We start from the raw sequence: 19,276 nt of genomic DNA, 5'->3' as shown, positions 1-19,276 counted from the left end.
TTAACCTACACTCCTTTAACAATTTGTTTTAATTATTTAACATTTTAGATGTTTTCCAAAATTGTTACATATTGATCTTGTTCAATAAAACTGATAACCAAAGATATCTTGACTTTTTCTCTCACTTATCTTTTCTTTTTCTTTGTTTTTGCTTCCACATTTTGTATTGAAGCTTGTCTATAAAAGATTGAATAGAAAAAAGAAACGCTTTCACAAATCGTTCCGTCTAGGATTGAACTCGAGAGTCGTCCTCTTGCATGTCATGTATGCAAATCAAACGATGATAATCTTTTTGACACCGCCGCCACCACCACCACCATCACTTGAGCGATTCGCTGTCGTGTGTGGGAACTGGGAATAGATGTGTGAACTTCAGCTTCAGATATCATGACGAATATATATGTATGAATGATTGGAGCTAAGTAAAAGGCAGAAGAAAAAAACTGAATCAAGATTGGATTGGAATCCATTTTTTTTTTACTTGGTAGTGCTTTTTGCCCCTTCGTGATGAAATTTAGCTTTTGCCTTCGTTTTTTTTCAATCTGTTTCCATAATGCCATTGATTGCTGAAAGGGAAGGGAGGAAAAAGGACTCCTACTTGTTACGTGGGTTTTTCTTGTGAGAGTGCCATTCATGCTCAGGATTCGATTGAACGTAATCATGAATATTGTCGATTGCATCGCTCGGTGAATGGGGTTTTGTTTTGTGAAGGTGTAAGCTTTTTCGCTCCCATATGGAAGCAGCCCTTCTTCTTCTTTAAAAATTGATAGCAACTTTAACAATGGATTTGTACAATGAGTCTCATCATTTAATTTCAGTTTTGATTGGATTCAAACGTTTTAATAATTTTTAATTCAATATTGCAATATTTCATGCTGTGACTTCATCATTCGATTCCATCGACATGACCTTGACAAGGATGTCTGAAGTTCCTCCAAACACAAACTTCCTTTTCCTGGCTGGCAACGGAAATAATTTTCCGATACATTCAATTACGGTGCCTCCGCCTTGTCAGATTGGCCCACAACAACAAAAAAAAAAAAAAAAAAGAATCCCCGAAGGTTAATCCACTCGGAAAAGGAATTTCATTACACGCCAACCAGCCGGCCTGACCAAAGTCTTTGGGTCTCCTTTGGCCACCTTGGGAGCGCACCATTCGGAAGTGTATTCTGTTCAACTTGATACTTTTCCCCGGGTCTCGTCGTCGTCTGGTGCTGTGGTGAAGGGTGCGTGCGATGTTATCTTCGCGCGCCAAGGATTTCAAGGTCTGCCATGTCCTCCTTGTTCCGCCAGGGGAGACTCAGATACACGAATCCACACTATCTCGGTCGCACTCACACACGCACTCGCCGGCCTGCCCCGGGTGAGTACCAGAAACCGGCCCCGGAGCTTGTCGATCGATATGTTTTTATACGTCTCACGTCGACGACGGTGTTGAAGAAGCTTGGGGACTTCCGAATCACGTCTGGGGGCTTTTAGGACAGGAATATGAAGTTTCTGCGATTAGGAGTCATGTTTTCCAGGACTAAAAAAAATATTGCTTTAAAAATATGTCGTGGTTCCAATAATACAGTAAAAATGTTATAGCTTGAAATATGTCTCAATTACCATGCAGCTAAAAATACCCTAAAATGCGTAACAGGCCCATCAAAAAGTCTCAAGGCCGCAAACAAACAAAAACAAAAAAAGATTACCCTGATTTACAACCCAAAAACGATTTTCTCCCCCCCCCCCATCAAACTCCTTAAAACAGAAGCGCGTTGGCGGTGGCGTGGCAAGTGGCATCCAAAACCCATTAAGAAATCTTCCCCTTCTCGTCATCTCGTTCAGTTTCCTTCCTCGCCCACCCCAGCTGAGGGGCAGGGGCGCCCTAATCCCACGACATCACCGTAATCAATAATTTGTCAAATCGTCTTCCGCTCTCTTGGTGGCGTGGCATCCGGTTTCCAAACAAAGCTATCATCGGGGAAGGGGCGCAGTCAGTGGAGAAGATTTTGGTTGAGTTCAAAACATTCATGAGATACATTCATTGAAGTATAAACCAATTAAATTGAGGCTTTTCCATTTTCAAATAACAATATCTCTGAAACTAGTTCTATTTTTAGGCCTATTTTTCAATTTAAAAAATGAATCACTCGTAAAATGTTGTGACCTCCTTGAAGAAAAAAAAACAATTTTTTTTTAACAAGTCATGGTCTCAACATTTGAATGAAAAAAGTGTTTTAAAGTACATTTTACACCTGCCCAGTTGTTTTGCAATCATTAGTTTTCAGAATAACCAGTATTGAAGAATTTTTTTTTTCGCCGAATTTTTTTTTTTGCGGTACTGTACATTGGAGTTTCACAAAAATTGAAAATGTTTTTGATCGATCCCAGGCATGCTAAGTATGATTTTAAACGCAGGAAAATGCATTTCTAATTGTTTTTAGTTAGTTAGACTTCTGCTGTTCCCCTTAAAATTTTTAAGTTTTTTGATTAAAAATTTTTGTGCCCCCTGATTTTTCGAACCGATTTTGAAAGGGAAGGGGCGACATAAACTTTGAAAAATATTTGCAACGGCCTTATAAAAAATGTTTTGGTTAACTTTTTAAGTTTTTTAAAAATCTTTTTTTTTCGAAAAATTTCAACCCTGGCCAAGTCTCGAAAGTTGTAATCCTTCAAAATATATCCAAAAACCAAATTTAATACCAACAGAGCCTTTCTTACAAAATGATGAAACTCCGACAAATATATTGGTGCAATTAATTTTTCAGAAACAAAATGATACCACCCAGTGAGAATTTGAACTTCAAGCTTCAAATATTTTTAGGCTAAACCTCGAATTCATTTTTTTTTTAATTTCAGTGGTATATTATGGGTCGCAAGGTATTGAAATTTAATTAAGAAAAACATATTGGATTGACATTATTAGAAAAATATAAAGGGTACTCAGTCTTCAATGTTAGTCTATGATTAACTTTAAAAAAATGTATCGCTATTGCACTTTGTCGATCTATTATGAGAAACCAAAAAGAACACTTTTACGCCGCGCAGCGTATAACGCGCAAGCGTAAATGTGCTGGCGTTTATGCTTCGACTTGACGACTTTGAATTTGATGTTCAGTATATGATTCTGTATAAAACCAAACATTTAATAGGAAAAAAATAGGGTAAAAATAAGACGAAAAACACTAATATGGCTATATCTCTGGAAATACATTTTGGAAAAGCTTCAAATTTTGGGCCCAAGCAGTTTATGGCGCATGTTTTCGAATGACTTTTTGTTTGAAACTGAATTCTTGTAATTTGATAGTGTTATCTGTAAAATAGTCCAACAAATACCTCTAAAAATGGCTTTGACCACATTTATTGGTCGAAAATTGTGAATCGAAAAATAAAATGTTCGTCTCCGACCCCATGGCTACAAATCTGAAATATAAAAATTGTGGGTTTTACGAGCAGTTTTCCAATGATGGAAGACACAATTTTTAAGAGCGGATATAGACTTCGCTCAATTATTTCAGAAAAAGAGCTCTCAAAAATCAGACTTTGAGTTCCGGGTTTCGGGCCAAAATTCAATGGAAAGAGCGCATTTAAACCTTCAATTTAGTAATAGGATTTTTTTTTCTGGGACGACTCCTCGCCGCGCACGAATTTTTTAAGATTTCTGAGAAAAGTGTCTTTCCAAAAGTAAACCTTAAACCTTTCTTTTGTTAGAAAGGCAAAACTAAGAAAAATCAAAAACATTTTTTTCAGCGCAAATTGATTTCATTCGTTTTAAAACAGTTTTTGTTATATTTTTGAAACATATGAGCAACTCTCTACAAAATCAGCCGATTTCAATCATTTTTATTTTTTGTATTTTTTGATTTATCTCAAACTATGTGGGGGCCTTCCCTATGACCAAAGAAGATATTTTGTGTCATTGGTTCACCCACCCAAGTCTCCATACAATTTTGTGCTGTTATCCATACAAAAATGGTACGTAAATATTCAAACAGCTCTAACTTTTGAGTGAATTTTCTGATCAATTTGGTGCCTTCGACAAAGGACTATTGAGAATAAATTGGTACACGGAAAAAAATTGCAGATTTTTTAATCAATTTTTTTCTTCACAAAGATTCAATTTCTCATAATATTTTTTTTTATTTTCGAGATTTTTTTTATATGTTTTAGGGGACAAAAACCCGCAACATTTGAGCCATAGAGAAGGTCACTTTTGAAGAAGTGAAGAAGTATAGTGAATTATTTTGAATTAATGTTTGAATTTGTGAAGTCAACCAGTCAACTATAATGTTACTTCAAAGGTTAAAAAACACAAAATTTGTCAACAATCTTTTCCAAACCTCGCGCAGTTACCATTCGCTCTATATATTCCCACTTATTTCCTCATTTCCCACGGCACACAGATGGAGAACGTTTCTCCTGAACGAGCGCGTCGATTATTTAGATTGTTATCAACTTGCCTCCAAACGATGATGCTTTTCCCGCGGCCGTTCCCGGCACTTTTCCTTGCCGGCGAGAGTGGAAGATCCTTTTTGGGAAACCATAAATCTGGCATGACAGCCGTATATCGGTTTGATGGCTCGAGAGACTGCCAAGGATTTGGTGGGATTTTTTTTCTTTTTTGGGCTTGAGGGCGGTGAAATTAGCTGTTGAAGCTATATTTTATTGTTTTAAAACGGCAGATTCCATTTTAAAAATGTAATTTAATTAAATTAAGGTAACTAAATTATTTTTGAAAGCAAGCATGTCCACTTTCAAATCCCAAAGGAAGACCATATGCTGCTCCATAACATCCAGTCAAAACAAAACTTCCTCCAAGGTCTGCTCGTGTTTTTTCCACCCACACAAGCCAAAGCTCTTTTCCACCCACACATGATGAACTCAAATGGAAACAACTTTTCTCCCCCTCTTCCTCCTAACCTCCCCCACAATTTTTCATTTTCCACCCAGAGTTTTGTTGTTTGGCGGGCTTGGATCGGGATCATGTCACTAGCGATGAGGCATGTTTTCTGGGGAGCTTTTCTTTTTACATTTTTCTCTTTTATCATTTCCTGCAAACATTTTTGTGTGTGTGTGTTTTTTTTCTGGCAAGAGGAAGAGTTGTGTGGGAAAAAGTTATGACCGAAATGGAAGGCGATGTGTGAGACGATCTTTGGCTTCGTTGATAGCAAAGAGGGGGTTTTTAGGTTAAATGGGCTTTTCAAAATAAAAACACAATTAAAAAAAAACATTTGGATTTTTTGAACGAGTTTATACAAATTTATAATAGTTCCAGATTTTTTTTTTAAAAGTGTTCATTTAACCTCACACTACCCATAAAAGTTTCAAACAGTACCATAAACATAGATATTTGCACTACCTGATGATGCAGAACATTGAAGTTAGCTTTGAGGAACGGAAAAGTTGAAAGATCAAACGAGTTGGTTTAACTTGAACTTTGAGGTTTCTACACAGGCAAAGGACGGATATATTTGTTTTTTTTTTTTTAAATATCATCGCTTATGTTTTAATTTAATTCATCGTCAAAATCTATTTCTAAGGGAAATATATAATTAATCGAAAAAATAAATTCGGAATTCATTTCATTCAATTTTTTTGCTACTATTTAGTCTGTTCCTTTCACGAGACTGGAGTAGTTTCGAGAACATCAATGAACTGAAACGTTTCATCCTGTTGAAATATTTCATGATGTTGGTGGCAACACAGTAAAAACATAAATTGAAGTATTATTGTATTTACATTTCTGGGATATTATGTCAATTAATAGTTTTTCTTGACCGTTGCTTTAATAAAACAATTTCCCAACTTTTTTTTGCATAAATCTGGTCAAAAATCGATATCAGTAGCTTTTCTCCCTGAACAAGCACAAAAAAAGCATCCTCTTAATCTCATCTCCCCCTCCTTCAGATGACATTTTGCTCATTTGAAGTGGCTCATCCAAAACCTCCACCCTCCCACCTTCCCTTGACCAGAACCGCTGTGAAAGTCCCATAAAACACATCGAATCGTTGGGGGATCGAATTTTCTCGCTCAATATGTCTCTGTATAGCGCTAGCTATAGTTAGAGAAGGATAAAGCAGAGCTCCCGGAGACCTTGACCTACACACGCCGGACCAGACCAGACCAGAGTCGAATTAAAGAGCACAAAACTTTATTAACGTTATAAACGCTCGATTCGTTTGCAGCTCGAACTCCCGTTGGGTGGTCCTCTGTCTGACTATCTGTTTACCCGGTTCTCTCGCGCACATTCACATTCACAAACACATTCAAATGAATGACTATAAAAATACACAGTGAGTGTATGGGGAGTCCCCCAAACACGATAACAGGAAAGAAAAATGAGTTCAGAAAAGGGGAGCTTTCATTTTAATGTTTGGATCTTAAATCTTTTGACGTCATCGAAATATAACTTAATATTCTCAAATAAGTTGGAGCTTTTGTTATATTTTATAAACTTTTCAAAGATAAACTCAAAAGCGTTTTTTATGAAGATTGTTTCAGTGACTTCACAAAAGTGTATGAAATTCGAAGAGCAGTATAGTCAATAGACTTTTTATTGCTATAGTTAAGAGCAGGAAACAACAAGAACAGTCATCCCACATATTCGGAACACCTACCACAATTTTTTATAATTTGCCAATAACATTTTTTTGTATAAAATATTGTTTATTAAAAACGATAAAAAATTAAAACTAACTACACTATTTGAATGGTTTGACAGAAACCGTAAACCACAAATTCAATATTTGAATACATAAAAAATTAGTTTAAAGCTAAAATTGACAAAAGGCCGGAAATGTGTTATATAGTTGAGCATTTTTTCTCAGTGCTGACAAAAAAATGAAAAAGCAACAACAGAATCGTTTGTAGTTTTTAGTGACAACTTTAAATTAACAGGAAAAAAAAAATAAACTGAAATTGGAATTGAGAGAGTGAGAAGTTAGGTATTTTTGTTATTTCTGGAAAAAGAAATAATAAAAAAATGTTGATTATTCGACATATTTCGGTTATCCGATGTTTCGATTATCCGAAATTTCGATTATCCGAAATTTCAATTATCCGAAATTCGAATCATGGACAAATAAATGTTTTTGGTATTATTTATTTTTCTCCTTAATTCTTTACAACCCAACCCCGCCTTCAAACGGGCTTCGAATCGCCAAAAATCCATTTTCAACCAATTTTTGATCTTTAAAAAGCATTGGAATATTAGAAATCTTTCGGGTTGGAAGTTTGACTTATTTTATGTGACTTTGCCAATGTTTTTAGAAATATCATTTTTAGGGGTCAACTTTGGCTTTGTTTTTACTAACATTTCCTATATTATAACACTCAAACGCTCGGGTAGTCATTTGACCCCTATTTTTTTTCTTAAAAATCTCATAACTTTTGGTAGAATTGACCAAATTGGATGCTTCCGGTTGCAAAAGATCCAGATTTGTCTATATTTTGAACTGTCAGATGGGGGACAAATTTGGTCCACTTATACCGGAGATATTCCGGATTCCGTTGGGGTACCTCAACCCTCCTATTTGGAGTTTTGGTCAATAGAACAAAAACCATTGTACAGAAAAATGCCGGAAATGATGCAAAACTTCAAGGCATCATTCTAATACATCATCCTGCATAGACACATGGCATGGTCAAGACCTTCGGGCACTGGAACAGGTTCCAACCGAAAACGGTTCACTGAGCTGATGTCGATTGGTGCCCAGATGGAACCGGTTCCAGTGCCCCGTATGACTTAACCATGTCAATTATTTTTGCTGGATGATGTATTAGAAGGATGCCTTGAAGTTTTGCATCATTTCCGGCATTTTTCTGTGAAATGGATTTTGTTCTATTGACCAAAACCCCAAATAGGATGGCCGAGGTACCCCAACGGAATCCGGAATATCTCCGGTAAAAGTGGACCATATTTGTCCCCCATCTGACAGTTCAAAATATAGACAAATCTGGATCTTTTGCAACCGGAAGCATCCGATTTGGTCAATTCTACCAAAAGTTATGAGATTTTTAAGAAAAAAAATAGGGGTCTAATGAATACCCGAGCGTTTGAGTGTTAAGTAAAAAGAAGTATGCAGTATTTTTTCTAGTGTCCCAGACTATGCTTCTACGCATTTTTTTTACAATTTAAATGATAATAGTGCCATTTTATAGCAGAAATTGTGAAAAACAAGCAAAAATTGAAAAAGTGACTGTAAAAACATGAAAAAATTAGATAGACAAAATATTATGATAGGAGGTGGTAGAATAGGCCAAATACTACCAAAAACTAACATAAACTAAACAAGATAAATGCAAATTAAAATACTAAAAATAAAACAAGAAACACATAATCAAGAGAAGTAAAGTTTATCGTAGAACAAAAGTTGCACGAAATGACCTCCTAAACACGGGAAAAATAAAAATTTTCGAAAAAAAAAGAATTCGGGCTGAAGAGGGTTAAACATCAAATTTGTGCTTTGTCTCACAATTTTAATCAAATTTGTGTTCTTGATGGCCTGTTGCATTACCAAATGCATTCATTTTCTCAGTTTGTTACCGCGATTGAGGTTGAATTCTGGTGTGACCGTTTCCGAATCAATTGGCCTGGACAGTAATCTTCTAAAGAAACTGGTCATGAACAAATAATATGGAAAGGACGTTTAAACAAATTCCACAGAAACAAAAACCAAAATAAATAATTTTGAATATCTATAAAACTCTTTAAAATATGTTTGAATTCAGTCTTTTTAAACCAACATATAGATTAGCTTAAAAATATCAAATGTTTATAATATGATTTGAGTAAAAGTGTAACTTAAACTTGAATAAATAAATTTGGAAGAATATACAAAAAAGTTTCAATTGTGAAAATTTTCATAAACCCCATTTGTTGAAATGATGATTAAAAGATTGGGCAAACATGTGATTGCTACAGAAAAAGAGAGATTGAATTATTTTGATAATAGAAAATTTTATCAGCACGAGTCGTACATTTATCCAACGAGTTGAATAGATGCGTCGAGTGCTGAAAAAAACATGTTTTGCAACAAGTTACATAGAAATTTTGTTTGCAATTTTGAAAACACCCTATGAATGAGATTTTAAATCAAATATCCATGTTTTTAGTCATATCACCGTTCAAATCAAAATGATATTGAAAAGAATTTCTTTTCAATACAAGTGCTGAAAAGTTCATCTTTGTAGCACCCATTTGAGTGCTTGGTGAATAAAAGTAGGCCGTTTAGGAAAAGTAGGTTGTTTCACAATGTGTTTGAATTCAGATTTTTTCTCAAAAATCTTTTAAAGAATCTGCTCATGTTAAGTTAAAGTTAGTTTGGATCTGTATAATTCATTTATAATTCAAATAAGTAAATTCAAATACTCAATTCGAATTTAAATTCAAATTCAAATTCAGATAAGTTCAAATTTAGACTGCTGCTGCTCTTGTCAAAAATAATGTAAGTTTGAATTTGAAAAAATCCTAATCAATTATTTTAATGACGGCTCAACAATGGAAAAACTCACAAGAGAAAGAATGATTTTATTATATCGGGTTCGAATTCATCCATTCTCATAATTTATTCTTAAAAAGATCTCATGTTATTACTAATTAACGGATAAATTATCTTGAGAATATTTAAAATGCGTTTGAATTTAAAGAAAAATCTCCAGATCGGTTTGAATAACTGTTTGAAAAATATTTGTCAAATTTGATTGGACTGAGACTTTTTTTCAAATTAACTTACACTAACAATAAAGTATTTTGTGTTTGATGTTTTCTTCATTTTCACGTACGAAATAATCATCTCTAACTTGTTTTCACTAAAAAAAAGATACTCGTTGTCCTGGGGCATTAAGCACTTATTTTGGTAAAATTCCTTCTGCACAGTATCAAGCCATAAGATGTTTTTAGCATTTTTCTGTTACACGAAACCAGAGATCCATGTTGTTTGTGTAAAATTGCTCGAGTTATAGAGAATGCATGATTGTAGTAACCTTGAATGTAAACAAGCTGGCTATCCCACTCACACTCAACTGTTTGTTTACATTCAAGGCTTCGCCTTTTTGAAAAGTTACTGAATATAAAAAAAATAAAATAAAAACTTAAGAGATATCTAACTAACAACAAAAACAAATTAAACATTTTGAAATGTAAGTCTTGATAAAGTCTCAATTTGGTTTGAGAGATGTAAGCGAAAAAAAAGTTAATGGACTGTGCACATAACAATAAAGTTGATCGTGTGCAACGCCATGTTTCCACCTTCCAGCGGTGTAGGTGTGTTGTACCCAGAACGAATACCATGCACACATACAAATTTAATTGCCGTTAATGCTTACTCATTAGGACCTTTCTGCCTTTCGTCACATGTAAGGTAGTTATACCTGTTTTTAAATAAAAAAATATTTTAAGAAATGTTGAGAAATATCTTCAATTAAAATTATTTTGACGAATCATATAAGATAATAAAAAAAAAGTTTTTTAAGGACCAACATCGGACCACTGACCCCACCTATCCATACCCACAGGAACGTGTGCGGGAAGGTGGGAGGCTTTTTGCTTCCTTGCAACCGTTGATTGGTCGATGAAGGCCCACACACACCCACACGTACACACTTGCACCTCACGTGTGATTCGTGTCGGAAAACGAATGTTTACTTTTCCCAGCCGGGTCCGGTCGTTCGACGGCCTTCAACGGGGCCGCAGTTTTCCTCGTCGTCACGCACGGTTCCGAGAGTTTTTTCTTTGTTTTCTTCCTGTGTGTGCGTGTGTTGTGTTGATTTAGTAGCACTTGTTCTGTTTGTTTGTATCGGTGTGTGTGTGTGTGTTTACGGAAAAAGTTCGTGGATTAGGTGACCATTATAAAAATGGTTTGATTAGATTTCCCCTCTCCCCGGGGCACTCTAGAGCTTGGACAATTTAAATCGAGAGGCCATTCCGGAGCAGCTGGAAAAGCGAGCGAAAATTGGATTTTTATCAGTAGCGTGTCCGGGCCCTTAAGTGGATCCGTTCTGATGTAATAAAGTGGTTTTTGTTATACGATTATGAATACATTTTGTTTCCGGCCTGGGATGGGTTGAGGGATGAGGAAAATGTGCTGGCGCGGTAAGGGGGGGTCGGAATCACGGAAAACTGATATCACGAAAAAAGGGTAAATAAAAATCGACTGGTAATGTGGTGGAATCACGTTGGCTAAGGGAACTGGTACGAGGTGGTAATTAGTGGAAAATTGATGTGAAAAATTGCCTTCGTGGAAAAACAGAGCAATGGACTTGTTGCATTGAACTGCTACTGTCTTTGTGTTGTTGCTGTGAAATCCTGTTAATTGATCAAGAAAAGAAGTAAATAAGTCCAACAAATCAAGTCAGATTCAATTAAGAAAGATTTTTATTTCGAAGTGTTTACAATTTTTATAAAGCTTAAATTCAAACCAATGTACTAATTTTGTTATTTTGCGTCTGTTCTAAATGAAAATAAGAAAAATATCGAAAATTGGGTCTTTTTGAGAACCCGGTAAGTTAAAAAAGAATGCATTTTTAAATCATATTCTACAAAAATACCCTAAGTATATTGAGAATTGAAAAATAAAAATGTTTTTGAAGTTATTCATTTTCAATTTCATTTATTTTCCAGTTAAATAAAATGCTGCATTTTTGCTTTTTAATTTCTTATTGAATCAAAACAAGAAAAAAATTTACCTAGATTAGGGTTCCAAAAAATATTGTTTTTTTTTTAGTTTCGGGCCTTAAAAAATATCTTTTTCTAGAAATAAGATTGAGATGATCATTAATTGAACTGTTTTTATTTTTGAATATATTTGTAGAAAATAGATACCAACACAGACTCATTTTAACGCTGTACAAATATTTAACAGACTCCTTTTCCTCTATTAATTAAATTGCAAACTTATCCAGAAAAATATATGTTGAAACTTTATTTCAAAGTTTACTTATCATCTTTATATCATTGTCATTGCTTGTTGAATGTGGTATTGTCATCAATTAATATTTAAAAAATATTATTTTCTTTGAAAGTAAAGACAATATTGATGCTAATATTAAATACCTAAAAGTAATTTCAATTTAAAACCGATTACTGGTTAAACAATAAAATTACCTAAATTTCCTTGCTTTGCAACAAAAAAAAAAGAATATTGACCTAAAAAGAGCAAATAATGTCGGAGATTATTGGTTCGATTTTCAATGTTGAAAAATGTTTTTTTTTTAATTTTCTGCTTGTTTCTATAAAAAATATTTTTTTAGATCAAGCTAACTTTTTGAAAAGTCCATAAACACTTATTTTGTACATTATAAAATCCTGGGCTAAATTTTAATTTTCAAAAAATAATATTATAGGAAAAATCCCAAAAAAAACACAAAACTTCCTGAGTAGACGGAAATAACTTGGGAATAACATTTTTTGATATTTGAAAATACTAGGCCAATGACACTTTATGTTATTTATAACAAGATTTGTTATTCGTCGCTATGAATTTTTTGTTATTGGATTGTTATTGTAATAACAGACGAATAATATTTTGAGTTATTTTTCGAACAAATTTTTGTTATTATTTTTTGTTATTTTAACAACTAATCCGATCATCCCAATAACAGTTGGAGGTATTCTTCCATAACAAAATATGTTATGCGAAAGTTGTTTTGGCTTTCAACCAATATCAGAGCAATAACAAATTTTGTTATGATAACATAAACTTTTATTAAACTTTTATGCAAAAATGGATTTTTCAAGAATATTCCATAACACTTTTTGTTATTTTAACAGTATTTGTTATTAAAATGGCATGAATTATGTTATTACCGTCTGCCCGAACGGATCACAAATATCCGGATCTCATTTAAATGTATGTCCGAATATATCAATGGTTAGGTAATTGACAGACTTTTCCAACGAGTCCAAAACATTGATGATCTGGCAACCCTGTCTCAAGTTATGACCACTTAAGTGATATTTGTGTACTTTTTTATTCCGGCTCTAAAAAAAATTATGAAATTTGTGTTCCCATCATGTCAACCACTGTTTGTAAAGAGTGAGGAAGGCACCAACCACATAGGTGGGTTAAGTTAGTTTTTAATATTGAAAATCGAATCAACAGTTTCCCTGATATCGCTAGTTTAAAATAAGGGCATTTTAGATGACACTGAAAAAACGAACTCATTTTTTTCACAATTAAAACTTTGATAGCAATCAGTAGTCCGATTAACAAAGTAGCAAATTTTAAAAACTTTTGAATTATTGTTTGTAGGGCTTTTCCATCAGAAAGTTTTTTTTCAAAATGTATCAAAAAATGATGATTTTTCGAAAATTGCCACCTTGAAAACGGTGCACTTTTAAAAAATCGTGTGAAGTCAATAACGATTGCAAATCAAAGCGTCTATCATTAAATGATTTTTAAATTTAGTTTGACAATATTTTAGACTGACTCCAAACATCTTTTTTTTTCAAAAAAAATCATATCTTTATATTTTGTACCATCGTAGCGCAAAAGATGCTTTTTTGCTCCTGAATATATATAAAAAATGTTATAATTATAACATGTGCGTATTTTAGGAATTCAACTTTTAGTGATAAATAGGAGAATACCAAATTTGATGTTTTGTTCTGAAAGATTCTAAACATACAATTGTTGATCATTCACAAGCCCATTTCTTATTACCATTTCGCAAAATTCTATGGAATACTTTAATGTTTTCTATTTTTTAATTTTTGTTGGGTGAATTGACCATATTTAATTTTTTGAACCTTAACTGCCTGTACAGTATGTAAAAAAAGTATTTACACCCCTTGGGCACTATGTACATATTGTGATGAAACATCTAAACAATTTAATGTTGACAGAAACCTAGTACTACGTTTTGTTCAGAAACTCATGCCAGACATTTTGCTTCAAAAAGCTCATGAAGAGATGATTTCTATAAAAGTTATATAACAAATACTATTACGAAAATAAAGGTGCAAAAGTTTGTACACCTTTCGAAAAATTAACATAAATAATGTTATTTGTTGACAAATCACCATAAAAGTCTTCAAATAGGCATCTTGACTGATTAAAATAATTTGGATTGAATATAAAGTTTACTAACTACTTAGTATATATATAACTCTGGAAATTCTATATAAAACTTTCTTAATTTTGAAATCTTCTAATTCAACTAAATGTCAATATATTACCATAATTGCTAAATAAACATTTTGGAGTAAGTATAACACCGTTTTGGGGTATTTGTATCGATAGAATAGATTGGAATTTCGTCACGTCCGGAATGAACCGGTCCACAATTCACAAGTCAACCTATGTGGCATCAGAAAGGGCATAAAATTTCCGATCTTTGATACCCATACATCCAGGTTTTCTATAAAACCCACGTTTTTAAATACCTAAGCAAAAACGTTGTTATGGTTTCGTTTGAGCAACCTGTCAAAAATGTATGGAATTTCGTAATTTTGTTCTCGTGGATCAAACTTACTTTTGCCCAGGTATTTAAAAACGTAGGTTTTAAAGAAAACCTAGATGTTTGGGTATCAAAAGATCGGAAATTTTATGCCCTTTCCGATTCCACATAGGTTGACTTGTGAATTGTGGACCGGTTCGGATGCCGGCGGATTTTCCGACGACGTAATTCCGGGTTGTTACGAAATTCCAACGAAAAATCTATTCTAGCGATACAAAGACCCCCAAAACGGTGTTATACCCACTCCCAAATGTTTATTTTGCAATTCTATGGTAATATATTGACATTTAGTTGAATTAGAAGATTTCAAAATTAAGTTAAGATAAGTTTTCTATAGAATTTCCAGAGTTATATAAACTTTTATACTAAGTAGTTAGTAAACTTTATATTCAATCCAAATTATTTTTTAATCAGTCAAGGATGCCTATTTGGAGTTGGGAGACTGGATTTATGGTGATTTGTCAACAAATAACATTATTTATGTTAATTTTTCGAAAGGTGTACAAACTTTTTTGCACCTTTTTATTTTCGTAATAGTATTTGTTATATAACTTTTTATAGAAATCATCTTTTCATGAGCTTTTTGAAGCAAAATGTTTGGCACGAGTTTCTGAACAAAACGTAGTACTAGGTTCCTGTCAAACTTTAAATTTTTTACATGTTTCATCACAAAATGTGCATAGTGCCCAAGGGGTGTAAATACTTTTTTTACATACTGTATATGCAAAGTTGTCTCATGTGGATTTTAATTTTTTTTTAGTTACTCTGACCAAAATACTTTTTAAATCACATATTTTCGAGGAGCCCAATCACAATTAACCCTTTGTTTTGTCAATTCTGAAAAAAAATGAAATGGTATAGCTAAATCGTCCCACATAAATAAAATAATAGCACAAAATTTCCAATAATGGGTCGAAAGAACAAGTATGCGTTTATGGTAAAATGTAATAAGAATAGAAAAGACGCGTTTTTTTCCATTTGCTTAAAATGCACATGGGACAAATATGCATTTGTGGGTAGTAAACAACTCAAGCAGTTAGGTGTTGCACTAACGGAACTGATTTGTTTGCTCACCTAACCACTTCACCCTCGCCCAATTGACCTGTTTGTCATCACCAGCAAACACACCACCGTAGGTGACGACGATGATTTCCAAACGCGCGAGACAAATCACCTGCTTCTAATGACTGAATTGAAATTCAAACAGCGCGCCGTCTAATTGGGTCCAGGTTCTAATGAACCACCACAAACCGTATGGCCATCGTTCGATCCGTGGAACATGATCCGGTGGAGAATTTCAACTGGACATCACCGTTTTGTCGAATGTCGATTCGTAGATTGGACCAAATGGCTCAGTCGATAAAATGACTTGATAAAAAAAAAAACAATTTGATAATCGATAATTCTCCGAAGACCATTCGACGAAACGGCTTTTCGGTGAAATGACCTTTCTATGATATCATTGATGCCCTAGAAATCGGAAGCAGAAACCAAACTAGTTGGAGCCTTTCTATACCTTCCGGGCGTTGCCCGGTTGGCCATTTGCATAAACATTCTCAATATTAATTATAGCGAATTTATTGCTAATTTAAGACCCGATAGGAGCCTATTATTGTCAAACTAATATTCTCCAAAGTGTTACCATTCTCATCATTACATTCGCACGGGTCCTGGTGGCCATTTGATCTCTCGGAAACACACACAACCGCTCTCACACCGGAATCCGATATGATGACCCTTGAGCGGTGGCGGCGAATCGGTGGTCGCGTTTCCGAATCATTGAGGTGGGTTAGGAAAGGTTAGGGAAGGGGGTAGTGGAAAAGTCCTTGAGGGAGGACCTATCCTTCTGTTTTATCGTCGCCGGTCGGTGTCGTTTGTCGACGACGGAACGACGGCTGCGATTGCATGTCGAGTGTTGTTGTACTTGTTGGAGCTGGTGCCGCTGCTGCTGCTGCTGGGGCCATCATCGCTCTCTAGAATAGGGAGGACTGGGGTTGAGCTAAATTCTTCTAATGAGTCATCATATTTTGAAACAGCCGGGAACCGTAGTGTAGGGGTAAGCGTGGTTGCCTCTCACCAAGTCGGCCTGGGTTTGATCCCAGAAGGTCCCGGTGGCAAATTTTGAGACGAGATTTGTCTGACCACGCCTTCCGTCGGATGGGGAAGTAAATGTTGGCCCCGGTCTAACCAAGAGGGTTAGGTCGTTAGCTCAATCCAGGTGTAGGAGTTGTCTTCCTGGGTCCTGCCTCGGTGGAGTCGCTGGTTGGCAGTTGGACTAACAATCCAAAGGTCGTCAGTTCGAATCCCGGGGTGGATGGAAGCTAAGGTGTAAAAAGAAGTTTGCAGTTGCCTCAACAACCAAACTTTCGGACACCTAGTTTCGAGTAGCAATCTCGCAATCGAGAACGCCAAGGAAGTGCTGTAGAGCGAATAATTTGATTTGATTTTTTGATTTTTTCATAAAAATAGTACTTCTGTTTTTTTACTCCTGTTTAAAAATAGGGAGAATGTTTATGGTAACAATTTTCAAAATTCTTGAAGATATGAAAAAAAATCTATTTCTTCTTAATTTATTCCTAAACTTCAAACCTGGCTTTACTTGGAAAATCACAAGCGGGATTGATTAAGTTACCTGCTAATTTTAATTAGGTTAAAAACTTAAGGCTTCATCCATAAAGTACGTCACGCTAAAATCAGCCAAAATTTACACCCCCTCCCCCCCCTTTGTCCCGCTTTTTTATACTTTCCAAAAAAATGCATTTTAGTAAATGATTTTTGTATTTTTTAGTGATTTGTTCCATCCTGCATTTTTTGTGAGTCTTTTTAGAACATCTTAGGCTATTCTCACAAATATTTTGAACAAAAAACAATCGTGGGCTCACCTTCAAATTTGACATTTAAACTTAAAAATAAAAAAAATAAAAATCTATAAAAGTTTGCATATTTTTATCTTTTAGTATACCTTTTTTAGAAAGCCCGTCAAATCTCTACAAGTTTGTCTTTGGCTTTTCGATACGATACAAGCGGGGGTTAGCAAATTATAGAACGAAAAATCAAAGCATGAGAGTGAAAAATTTATTGACAGCTGGAGCAATATTGATATCGAGAAGATCGACAGCCAGAGAGTCGACTGTATCATGCTCATGCTCATTTTTTTCGAATTTTCACGAATATAAAATTGCGCAAATTTACCAATTTTGTAATTCTAATGGATCAACTTTGTCAACATTCATTTGACATTGTTGCTTATTTTTCAAAAACTGTGGGAAACTCTTTTTTTTTTCAACTCAATTTAAAAAAATAAATTGGCAATTGAAAAATACTTTTCAGAAATGTTGAAATCGTGCATTGTTGCTAAGTTATAATTATTATTGGTTGATTACGTGACTTTTTTTATCTGTAAAAGTCTATATCTAACAAAATGTTGCACCGCCGGCAATGGTTGTTGCAGAGTTGCAGTATGGAAAATGAGATTTTATTTACATTTTTCAGTGACGTCGCGAATTGAACAAAACATATTTTTTAGTGGCTATAATTTGAAAACGCTGCTTGATTCTGAAAAAGTACTTTTGGATTACAAACGTAATTTTACACCTTGAAATAAAGTCAAACTTTTTTTCAAAGCTTTAAAAAAATCACAAACCTTTCTAAATTAATTTTGACTAAATTGCACCATCATAGTTCAAAAGATGTTTTTTGCCATAGATAACATATGCAAAAACGATTATTGTCTAAAATGGTTGTTTTCCGCATGTATTTTTTTCTGTGAAAAGTCAAATTTTAAAATATATTTTTTTCTCAAGAGTGTAACTTTTTTTCTGAAAAAGTCAAAGCAATACCTACAACTTTGTCGAAGACACCAAATTAGAAAATCAATTCTCAAGGTACGCATGACGTCCCGTCTGCGTCTGCGAAATTGGTTTGCTTTTGTGGTTCAAACGCTGTTGTGGTAGGATGATCGTGGAAGCGAGAATGGGAGAGAAAAGGAAAATGTCAACCGCGAGTGGGTATTCGGCTATTTTCGGCCCTGAGAGCAGGCCTGCAAAATGTTTCCAACCCAGCGTACACATGAAGCAAACCAAAATATCAGTTCACTGCTAGCATCTGACTGTAAGCCTACTGTGTCCGTTCAAACACTGCCGCCTGACTCGTGCCGGTCGGCTGCTGGAGAATGAGAGACGTGAAAAAATGAGCTACACTCACTCAATTCGTGTCGTATGACTGACTCGTAAAATCCTATCTAAACACTATTTTGACTATTTTGAAACAATTGAATGGTTCTAGACTGTGCAAAAGACTTAAAACAACCATAACTTATTATCAAAATTACATTTCCACGTATAAATACCAACTTTTTGTGTAAAAACTTGTTTCTTTATGTGTGTGCGTGCAACGTCGAATGAGCGTTGGTCGACTACTGTCTCGCATTGCAGCTGCTCAGTGAGCTAGGGCACTCACGACTGAGTCGGGTTTGTTTATGTCACGGTTTTGCGGTTCAGTGAATGAATCTGAAAAAATCGTGTATGCGTCGCCGATTTTTGCGTCAGGACCCCTGACATTTTCAGCTCTGCCTGAGAGTTTCAATAAGGAGAGAAGAGCAGTTCTGGAGTTTTTTTTAAAAGGTCCAATAAATCGAATTTCCAGTTTTTGCTTTTTGGGTGTTTTTAAAACCGCCTTGAGTCAGGGGTATTAAAAAACACCCAAAAAGCAAAAAATTAAAATTTGGTTTATTGGACCTTTTTTTTTTTTAAAAAAAAAACTCCAGAGTTGTATTTGAGGCCTGAATATTCAGGCGAGATAATTGTAGTTGCTGAGAGCTGATATTTTCATATTT

At 34.6% G+C, this 19,276-nt stretch overlaps 1 protein-coding gene across 15 annotated transcripts in view; it reads left to right on the top strand.

Moving 5' to 3' along the window:
- The window catches only part of LOC6035297 (calmodulin-binding transcription activator 1), a 380,289-nt gene that overhangs the window by 19,451 nt on the left and 341,562 nt on the right, over window positions 1-19,276 (top strand). The window lies entirely within an intron of this gene.

The sequence above is a fragment of the Culex quinquefasciatus genome, chromosome 3 (genome assembly GCF_015732765.1).
Source record: "Culex quinquefasciatus strain JHB chromosome 3, VPISU_Cqui_1.0_pri_paternal, whole genome shotgun sequence".
NCBI classification, from domain to species: Eukaryota; Metazoa; Arthropoda; class Insecta; order Diptera; family Culicidae; genus Culex; species Culex quinquefasciatus.
The sequence above is the reverse complement of the archived record's forward strand: the minus strand, read 5'-3'. Positions and strand labels throughout refer to the sequence as shown.